The sequence below is a fragment of the Phoca vitulina genome, unplaced genomic scaffold (assembly GCF_004348235.1).
Source record: "Phoca vitulina isolate PV1807 unplaced genomic scaffold, GSC_HSeal_1.0 scaffold2, whole genome shotgun sequence".
Classification (NCBI taxonomy): domain Eukaryota; kingdom Metazoa; phylum Chordata; class Mammalia; order Carnivora; family Phocidae; genus Phoca; species Phoca vitulina.
In genome coordinates, this window is record NW_022589705.1 from 98,482,847 (window position 1) to 98,490,192 (window position 7,346).

General features: G+C 55.0%; 1 long non-coding RNA gene across 1 annotated transcript; it reads left to right on the plus strand.

The window, feature by feature from the left end:
* The first annotated feature begins 290 nt into the window (after positions 1–290).
* LOC116641141 lies at positions 291–6,962 on the plus strand. The gene is made up of 5 exons (XR_004301140.1): positions 291–716; positions 1,626–1,678; positions 1,932–2,047; positions 3,790–5,560; positions 6,104–6,962. It is a non-coding gene; the product is annotated as an uncharacterized LOC116641141 (long non-coding RNA).
* Positions 6,963–7,346: the final 384 nt, after the last annotated feature.

The following is a 7,346-nucleotide window of genomic DNA, read 5'->3' on the forward strand; positions in this document are numbered from 1 at the left end:
TGCCTCCGTGGTCGTCAGTGGTTTCCTCCGGGCCTCTCTCCAGGAGCAAATGGGCAGGCTGGCCCTGGAGACGACCGCGTGTCAATTAGAGGCAAATTAGAACTTCTGAGCTCCCACTCGTGCCGCCGAGGTTAGAGATGTCGGGCATGACCCGTCGAAGCCCAACTTCGCTCAGCCAGGAGAGTCTGTTGTGTTCTGTTTCTCAATATAGATTTATGGATATGTTTTCAATGCTAAGAATAGAATCCTTCAGGGTTTTTTGCTTTGTTTTTTTTTAAGAACACTAAAGAGGCTCTGGAAGGATGAAAAGCGTGAATCCGCCAGCCCGTCTCCCCGCATCAGGAGGACGGCTGCACACAGTGTCTCAGGCTCGGGGAGCAGCGCCGCGCCTACCGTGGAGACGGGCAACCAAGGAGCTGCCAGGAGCCTGCCTTGCCCTTGGCCTTCGATTCACTTCTCGAGGCTCTGCTGTGCCCGATGGCCTGGCCCTCAGCCTTGTGGGATTCAGAGGCCAGGCCAGCTGGAGCCTGCTCATCTGCTCACCAACAGCTGTTGTGTATTGACTGTGTCCTGCATGATAGTCTCCCACGGACCCTCCAAAGCCACACATCGGCATCCTCGTCCCCATTTCACAGATGGTGAGCTGAGGCTCAGAGAGGAACGTGAACATGGACTCAAGCCCGGGAGTGGACGAGCTTCGGAATCCGTGGAATCAGGTAAACCTGAGAAGGAACAGATCGGCTCCTACAGCTGTGGGTCTGCACCTGCTCCTGGACCTGTCTGTGACGTGCCCATCTGTGAAGTGGGGACAGTCATACCTGCCATGCTGGGCTGGTGTGGGGACAGCAGGTAACACATGCTGGGACCCGAAGCACAACATGTGCTCAAGAAGCTGAAGCCACACTAAAGGTCACAGACAGCAGCCGCTGCATGCTGGGGCGTCTGGAAGGCAGGGGCTCTGGGAGGAAAGAGGGGGGACGCCTGAGGGTCCTGGGCTGGGGGGCTGCTCAGGCCTGGCCAGGCTCAGAGCACCACTCCTCCTCGAGGCAGCCCATGGACCCTGCTGTCCCAAGGCCACCCCACGCTGCCCACAGCATCATGTACCACTAAGAGGGCAGACTCTGGGATCAGAGCATCCCAGACTGGCTGGGTGACCCCAGGCATGTCACCCACACCCCCAGTCACCAACTTTCCTGTCTGTGAAGTGGGGCCCTTGGGAGAGGTTGGGAGAGCTCCCTCTGCAAAGCCCCTTATCGGAGCATGGGATTCGGAGAGCTGCTGCCTGGGGGAGGACCAGGAATGTCCGGCTGGGAGGCCACAGTCTCCGCGTGTCACCTGACCTGAGCAGCGCCCCACGTGGAAAGGTGAGACCTGCTCTCCCTCCCTGCAGAATTTCCCTGGCGAGCGTCTGCTGGGCAAAAACAAGCATTTACAGAATGTTCTCATCCACCCTTTGTACTTCTTCCTGCAAGGCTGGGAAGAGGGCCTCCTCGTTCCCAGCAAGCTGGCAGTAAGATGTTTGAACACTTTTAATGAGACTGAACAAACAGGGAAGGAGATGGACCTGCAGCACATCCATAAAATCCTCTCCATGTTCTGGTAATGAATGACTGCCTTCATTTTAGGAGCAAAACCCAGGACCCCGGGCCACAGCCTGTCCTGAGAGGGGAGAGTGCAGGTGAGCTGTCTGGTCCAGGCAGGGCATCCTTCACGAGCTCAGGAGCATTCAGGAGGCCGGAGAGATTTGGCGGGGATGGGACTACCATTAGAACCTGAACAGTGAGCCCTCGGCATGGAGTGGGGCAGGGAGGGGACAGGAGCTATTTGGGGGAGTTTCCATCTGTTCCCCTATGGTCCTTCCCGCTCACCGCCCCCGGCCCCCAGCCCATGAATATCCACAAACTCGGTCTTATCTCTGCTTGGTTCCCCAGGCCTACAGACTGCGCCGGGTGGGCCTGTGGGTCAGGGTCAGCATCAGAAATGCTGGATGAGGATGCTGGAGAGGACGCTGGACCCCACTGAAGAGCAGGGGCAACATTCACTGGAAGTGCGTCTGCTGCCCTGGGGCCACGTGTAAATCAAGTTCCACAGAAAGGGGGAGGGTGGTGGGCTCCTGGGGGTGCTGGACCACAGAGGCACTTCATGGGGGGGCACAGAGCTATATTCCCAAGCCTCTAGCAGGCAGAGCCCCCAAAGTTCAGCACCATCCTTAGCCCCATTCAGTGAGAGGAACCTCAGGCGAGGGCTGTGCAAGGAACCGCCTGAGCTCACAGGGCTGTGGGGCAGTGGAATCGGGGTCCGGGCTGGGCCGTGGGGTGGGGAGCTTGAATTCATGGCCACCGCACGACAAGCACTGTTCAGTCCCTCATCCAGGCTCCTGGAGAGCAGCTCTCCCTGCTTATGCACCGGTCACCTGGGACCAGTGCATGGGGTCAAGGTCAGTGGGACACCCTGGTGAGAGGAAAGCTTGTGGCCAGAAGGAAGGGTCTTTGGGAGCTGCCAGATGCCCAAGAAGGACAGCCGCCTGCCTCCGCTCCTTCCCTGGGACACAACTGGCACTTTGATTTTGCCTTTTTCACTTTTTTATTTATATGTTTGCGTTTCCCCGTCACAGGCGGTTCCCCAGTGCACAGGGCGGAAGCTAGGCTCAGCTGTGACTAATCTAAAATGCCATTAATATAAATTGGGGCTAATTCCTCAGTCCCTCTTGGCAATCCGGCGCTGGGCTTCTCGAGACAGAAGCCTTCTAGAAAACTCCGGGAGGACACCTCCACGGGTAGGGGCCAAGACTGCCCCTGGAATGCTCACCAATCCCCAAGCTCCTGCAGCTCGGTTTTCTTGGGAACAGCTTGCGTGGAGGATTCCTCTCCCCTCTGGCTGGACAGCCTATACCAGCGTACAGATCAGGAGCCCATTAAAGATAAATGTCCTGCTTCTCAGTGCGGTGGCAGAATGGCCGGACACAGGAGCTGAGCGCCCGAGCCCACCGTAGCCCGCTCTCTGAGGGTTGCAGCGGGTTGCTCTGCTGTCCAGGGCCTTCCTGTCGGCAGACTCTCCTGATCATATATTTATCAGGTCAGGTTTGAAGTGAGCTGTGAGTCCTGGGAGAACTCTTAGCACAGAGGCTGGATGGAGCCATTCGTTCTCCAGATCTTTGAAGCTAAAAGAGCTGGCATCTGAGCAGAGGCCAGGAGCATCCCCCCCACCCCGCCCCCCGCCCCTCCAAAGTGCGGGAGTCCAGGGCTGGCTGCTGGAGCTGGGGGTGGTGCCCCGAGGCCAGGGAGTAGGGGATCCCCATGCACTCTGCAGTGCTGAGGGCCACTCCCCAAGTATGAGCACTGGGCTGGAGCTGGGGCTGGCAGGACGCGGGAGGCAGAGCGGTCCTTCAAGAGAGAAGCTGGTTCACCCAGTGGCCCAGCCTCTGTGCACCTAACGTCCATACCTGTGGCTGCCAGGTGGCTTCTGTCTCCTCCACTGAGCCACAGCTCCATTGCGGCAGGGGCTATAGCTTGCTACCCCTGCTGTACCCCTAATCCAGCACCAGCCCTGTGGGAAGCATCCGAGCAAAGGGACCAAGATGTGTGTCCGGCTCAGAGGCACAGAATGGAGTGCTGAGCTCAACCAACTCTACAGGGAGGAGGGGGCCAAGCAGGGTGGTAACTGGTTGCAAAGGTTTTTGTTCCTCAGGAGGGGGTGGTTCCATGACCCTAAAATTGTCCAGGGCTGGGGAGGGCTTGGGAATTGGCAGCTTCAGACTGGACCACGTATCAACCTTACCTGTCTATCCAGGTCACCTCCTTGGATCTGGCTTCTCCACCTGAAAATAAAGATGCTGCCACTCAGCTCAGGACCGCATCATGAGGCTGGACTGAACGTGGGAGGGTCTGGCACACAGCGGCCCCAAATAATGCTCTTTCTGCCCGTCGTAACATCGAATCCCATAGACGCCAGCTTCAATCCACCTGAGCAGGGATTTCTGGAATCCATAGGTGACATAGTGAGTTTTGGGCTTGCATACCAACCAACACCTTTCAGTAAACTTTCTAAATAAAAATAACGCATAGCATTTAAAGACCGTACATGGTAGTGATAGCTGAGACAGACGGCGTCTGCACCTGCAGGCACCCACCTAGAGTGGCCTCGGGGAGGACAACCTGCCCTGGGGCAGCCTCAGCTGACCTCTCTTCTCACTCTCTTCCCACCGTGACAAGGAGTCCTGGCTCGCCCTTCGGGACTGCTGGGGGTGGAGGCAAGGCTGGTGGGGCTGGCGGCAGCCGGGGCGCCCACAGGCAACGAAGACCAGCGCCAAGGAGCTTCTCACTGCAGACCACTGTTGGAGCTGTGTGTGATGGCCGGTGGATCCCAGGTTGGGAACTGAGACGTGTCACCCTGGGGGGAAGAGAGAGGCAGCTGCGTTGCTGCCTTAGACTGGGAACGTTCCTTCCGAGTCTCACACAACATTGGATGGAGCTTCTGAATGTTTCCAAAACAGGTCCTCAATTTCCTGCCCCGGCCAGCGAAGAAAATCATCAGGAGTTGGGGGAAGAGTGAAATCTGGGGCATGGAGCATTTCCGCCACAGAACAGTCTTCTTAGACAACCCTGGTGTCTTATTCTCGGCCTTCAGATCACGCCGTTGGCCGTGGAGTGACAGCCCTTTCCTGGTGTGACGAGCGTTGTGAAGGCTGTTTCAACCCGCCTCTCATTTCAAAAGCCTGTATGAGCACTGGCCCCTCGGCTTCCACGTGGGAGAGCAGAATATTGCATCCTCTGCCCGTTTCCTGCAGGGCACCCTGGCTGGAGAAACATCCTGGCCTCCGTGTCACTATTTCCTGCATACGCTGCTCTCCGTCCCTGTGCACAGAGCCACTCAGCCACTCAGCTCAGGACCGCGTCATGGCACTCGGGGCCCCCTGGACTACCTATGCACCAGGACCCAATCCAGGGCACACACACAGATGCACATCCTCCACGCTGACCTCCACCCAGCATCGGCTACGCAAACTCTCTTCCCCTGTAGCATGGACCCAGGAGTCCCCAAGCCCTTCTTGCTCCGTGTGAAATGCCTACACACCAACAGCCGTTCACACTGGGTCCACCCGTGGTCCATCCAACCACGCTGTAACAGGTGTGTGGGTGTGCACGCACATTAGGAAGAGCATGTACGCACACTATGTGTCCCAGAGTGTCACGGGAGAGATGGATGTTGCCAAATCGACAGCCTGTCCTCTCTGAGCTTAACGGGGGCCTTTTCCTGGTTGTTCCAACTTCACAGAGGTGGCATGGCACGGGCTTCTTGCTGCTCTAAGGGGCGCAGGTTTGAGTGACACCTTCATTGCTTCGGTCTCCTCTCTGTCCACAGCGACAGAATTTATCGCTTGTCAGTTTTGTGCCAGGAAATATAATTTAGGGTTTGTGAAGATGAGCTCCCTTCGTTGACCAGAGCAACCACTTGGCTCTTCTGAAAATGAACTGAAAGCTTCCAAGATGTCATGTCACCATTTGAAAGTCTCCCAAGAGATCACACCCTGAGGGCCACGGGCAATCAGATCCCCATTCCAGTAAGTTCCAGCGTGCAGAGTCCGCAGTCCGCACGCTCAGCCTCGCCTGCCCCAGCACACAGAGATCTGCGGGCTGTGTTTGTGCTGGAGTCCAGCGCACACCGTGTACATTGTTTCAGTTCTCCTAAGCTGTGGTATTTATGTTCCCATTTGTATCACTGCTTTTTTGCTTTAATAACTACTTTTAAACATTGATCTGTCTTCAGGAACTAGAAATAGATTACACCACCCCCCAAAAGGTAAGGAGAAGCACAGATGTTTACAAACATAAACAATAGCATGCCAATTACCAAAAAATGTGATGACCCCAAAAGGTAAGGAGAAGCACAGATATTTACAAACATAAACGATAGCATGCCAATTACCAAAAAATGTGATGACCTGAGAGTAACAGCATCCTGATAATTTCTGCTCAAGGGAACCAGCCCAGACTTGTGGTTCATGCCCATCCTGAAAGGCATAGTAATTACCAAAAACATAGTGTGGTTTCTGTGAAACACATGCAAACAAAGTTGTTTCACTGCTTTTTTTTTTTTCCTCTAGAACAACCAACTCCCTGGGGACCCAGCATGGTTGCCAGGATCGGCCCGGGGTCAGCAGCCCAAGCCTGGAGAAACATCCGTCTTCCCCAAAGCTGTGGGTGGCTCCGGAGCCTGGGCTGGGTGGTAATTCATCAGGAGCACCAGCGTGACCCCTGGTAAGAGAGCCGCCAAGCTGGGGAGTCAGAGACCGGGGTTCAAGTCCTCACACCCTGGGAGTGAGCCAGCTGGGCAGCCTCTCGCGGCTCCACGTCCTCAGGTGAAAACAGCATGGTACCTGCTTTGTACTTGCAAGGATGTGATGAGATCACACGTACACATTTCCCCACATGGAGTAAGCATGCGTGGCTGGCTGCTATTATTTATTATGTAGCAATCAACTGGTAATAATATTAATCACTCAGAAACTCATTTGGGGAGGAAAATATCTGCTTGGGAAAAGCCCTGATTCTGAAGAACACCCATTATTTTGCTCTTATGAGCCAGCGAGTTCCCTGCCCACCGAAAAACGACCAGCTGGAGGTCAGACAGTGGAGCAGGGATGGCATCTGCCCCTGTGAGTGATGAGAGCCTCCATCCAACCAAGCGTTTCCATTTGGAAATCTGGACGAAAAGGCAATTTGCTGGATGCAGCAGATGAAACCATTCACTGGCAGTTTACTTTTGGCTTGGAGCATGTTTCTTGCTTGTTAAATATTTATGATGTGTTTTTATTTATTATTTATGAGGCGCTGGGGAAACACGCAGTCTGAGTTCGGCTTCGTGGATGGGATCCCTTTCCCTCCAGGAGGCGGGCTCCAGGCCACTGAGACACCAGCTTTGAGCCTCGGACCCAAGACTGTCTCCCTCCAGCCCCTCCTCACGGCGACTCCCCTCCCTATATAGCCTGCTGTGGCTGCCACCTTCCAAGGAGGTGAGAGAGCTGGGCCTCCCTGTCCTCGATGTCGTTCGCTGCCCAAGATGCCCCCACTCTGACCCCACCTGACCCCCTTCTTCCCAAATCAGAAAAGAAAAGCAAACCTCTCCCCCAAAAGTGTCAGTGATGTAACTTTTGTCTCAGGAGTATGTGGATCCCCATCCTTCACCCCTCCATTTAAATTGATTAATTGACCTTTAAAAATGTACCCAGAAAATAAATTGCCTAATAAAATAAATTATCTCATATTCAATGATGCCTGAAACCCACTGAAACTTGAGAAGAGACTAATGAAGCAGCAAAGAAATGACTAATGAAGGAAATACGCTTA